At 46.3% G+C, this 3,020-nt stretch overlaps 1 long non-coding RNA gene across 1 annotated transcript; it reads left to right on the forward strand.

Annotated features, from left to right (window-relative positions):
• Positions 1-782: 782 nt before the first annotated feature.
• On the forward strand, positions 783-2,467 carry LOC118002099. The gene is made up of 3 exons (XR_004676937.1): positions 783-1,320; positions 2,133-2,252; positions 2,402-2,467. It is a non-coding gene; the product is annotated as an uncharacterized LOC118002099 (long non-coding RNA).
• Positions 2,468-3,020: the final 553 nt, after the last annotated feature.

A 3,020-nucleotide genomic window follows, 5' to 3' on the forward strand; every position in this document is an offset into this window, starting at 1 on the left:
GTTCAGGAAATGGGCTGGAGGTCAAGAGAGAATGAGCAATAAGGACCACAGCCAAGGTCATGCCTCAGGACAGTGTGCATGCCCACTGCTGTCCACAGCATAACACTGTCACCACGAGTGGCCTCTGGACTATCCTTGAATCTTTGCTTCACTCCCTTGATATTCAAAATCCCAGAGAGGAGGGGCTGACTGGCTGAGCCTAGGTCCTGCGCCATACCCTGGATGTCTGAGCTAGGGAGAGGGGGGATCACCCTTGACACAACGTAGACCACTGCACCTGTCCAATACTATATGCAACGGGGAACTCCCTCCAGAGCAGAAAATAATGTGGATGGGTGCCCACCACATTCCCAACCACGTAGGGAAAACGAAAAGGTGTTAGAGTTCTGAAAGCTCCAGCCTTAAATTAACTACCCTAGAAATGTATTCCCTCTATTTCCTGGAATCAAGCCCTGTGAAAGCTTTATGTAGGCTCATAATTTCACTCCCAGATCAATTTGTAACTCATGACCCTGATTCCTGCCATGCACTTGGCCCTGCTCATTGGCCCTGGCTTTCTTCTGTTGATTTTAGATTACCGTAGCAGTCCCCCAGGCTCAGGGACTGAAAAGCTTGGCAGACACCTAAGTTCAGAACAATCTTTTCACTTTACCTCTCACCTCTTACCTCCACCCTGAAGCACATGGGTCGTGTTGGCTTCCTGGTGAAGCTGAAGAGGGAAGATAAACTTAAGGACTACAGATTTAGAAAGTGTTTTTATCTCCTTACATATAGAAGAACTAAATTCTCAGAAAAAACAGAAGTATGGTCTGTTTTTTAAGCTCTCCAGAAGCAGGAAAACACTATCCTTGATACAGCCAATGATAAGACCCAAGCTGTGTTTGAAGATTCAGTAGAAAACAGGGAACAGTTCATAAAAACAGGAAAAAAGATGCTCACAAACTATCTCCAAATCCATTCACATGCCCAGGAGGAGGATGTCCAAGGGATCATGACAATGGCCGGGGACAGATCACTCCCATATCTCTGATGGCTCCTTGCTGCTTCTCCAGCTTTGGGCAACGGACATGGTGAGCAGACAGAGCTGGCGTTATGGGTCGAGCCAGGAGAGGAGTCCTCTCTTTCATCTGACAGCATTGGAGGAAAAACCTCAGGATCTGTGTCTGACAAAAGAATCTCTTTTTTTTCCTAGAGGTTCGTCAGGATCTAGGACAGGACAGAAGAGACAAATGTTCTGAAAAGGGAAAAACTAGAGGAGGTCTAAGGGGACGTTCAAACCTACAGCTGTGCCACAATGAGTGTGTTATGCAGTCTTAGAAGGTATGTATAAGCCACAAATGATTGATATGCAGTAAGTGCTTATTAACTGATTTTCTTTAAAAAAGAAAAAGTTTGGGGGCACCTGGGTGGCTCAGTCGGTTAAGCATCCGACTCTTGGTTTCAGCTCAGGCCATGATCTCAGGGTCATGAGATAGAGCCCTGAGGTAGGCTCCAAGCTGGGCGTGGAGCCTGCTCGAGATTCTCACTCCCTCTGCCCCTCCCCCCACCCACTCATGTTCTCGAACTCTCTCTCTCAATTAAATAAATAATTTTTCAAGAAATAAGGAAAGAAAAAAGAAAAAGTTTGGAAATGGTAATTAAAGACAAAATCTTTCCAATACTTCTTGTTTTAATTTTCTTTAACTTTGTCCCTTTGTTCACTCCGTATTCAAGGGTCTCGTGTTGTTGGCTTGGCCAAAGCAAGGGCAAAGTCCCCCCTAGGCTGTGCCTCCCTGCCCTGGCCCCAACCAGTGTGTGACTGACTGTGCCAGTGAGCAGGACCTCAGGAACCACAGCACCAGTGGCCTCGACCTTGGCCACTGGCCAGGAAGAAACAGGTTCTGGCGGCTGTACCTGAGGTTTTGAAAAGCTACTTTGTGCCCAACCCCGAGGTGTTGTGTGAAGCCTGGACAAGAACAGGCATGCTTCTGCTGAGCTGTGTGGATGCGTGGGGTGAGCCTGCTCTGGGCTGACTCCAGGTTAGGCTCTGAAATGGGAAACCTGAGGCAAAAGTAAGAAGTCCCAAAGAGAAAGGAGCAAATTTTAAAATTCTAAGGGCTCCCATAAGCCGCAGGACCCTATGTCTCCTCCAGGTCCCTTCCCTCATGGCTGATCACTCTGCTAAAGAAGAAGCTTCTGCCTCATGCAGCAGCAAGAATGTTAAACCAGAGGAAGAAAGTGAAACGACACAATTGTCTCATTTTTCATCAGAGGTGAAGCTTACATATATAGCATTTATAAGTATTATATAAAATATAAAATATTGAAGTTCTTCACATTTTCCTAAATATGATTGACAAGGGCTGAAGGTCACAGAATGAGGCTTTTGTATGACTCACATTTATTTCTTTCCGTTTCTTAGCTGTCACACTCATCTATAATAAAAGGCCTTCCAGTCTATTATTACTTCAGGAGCACTAACACTTCTCACAGGACCTCCCTACCCCAAGGAGTTTTTACTCGATCTCCAAAGAAGATATAACATTCTCAAAGAGTGAGTCAATTTATCGGGTGAGTGAAGGCATAAATTACTCAGCCATCCATCTTTACATCTCAGATCTGCATAGTTCTGCAGAGATTTGCGTATTACACCAGGTTGCATCTCAAGGCAAGCCCTGGGCTCGTCAGAAATTCTCAGGCTGAGGTTTACAAGCCATGGGAGTTTTGCATACTTCCATGGCTTTTGGTATAAGTTATTGACCCTTGATCATGATGTTTTAGCTCTCAGAAAAAGGTGAAACCTGACTCAGGTTCCAAAATGGAAGTGTCATCTGTGTGTGGCAAAATCTGGTGTGTCATATTTTAATTTATAAAGATGCTCCCAGGGGCGCCTGGGTGGCTCAGTCGTTAAGCGTCTGCCTTCGGCTCAGGTCATGATCCCAGGGTCCTGGGATCGAGCCCCGCATCGGGCTCCCTGCTCTGCGGGAAGCCTGCTTCTCCCTCTCCCACTCCCCCTGCTTATGTTCCCTCTCTCGCTGTCT

Source organism: Mirounga leonina, unplaced genomic scaffold, assembly GCF_011800145.1.
Source record: "Mirounga leonina isolate KUSES-001 unplaced genomic scaffold, KU_Mleo_1.0 Mir_82, whole genome shotgun sequence".
In the NCBI taxonomy this organism is placed as follows: Eukaryota; Metazoa; Chordata; class Mammalia; order Carnivora; family Phocidae; genus Mirounga; species Mirounga leonina.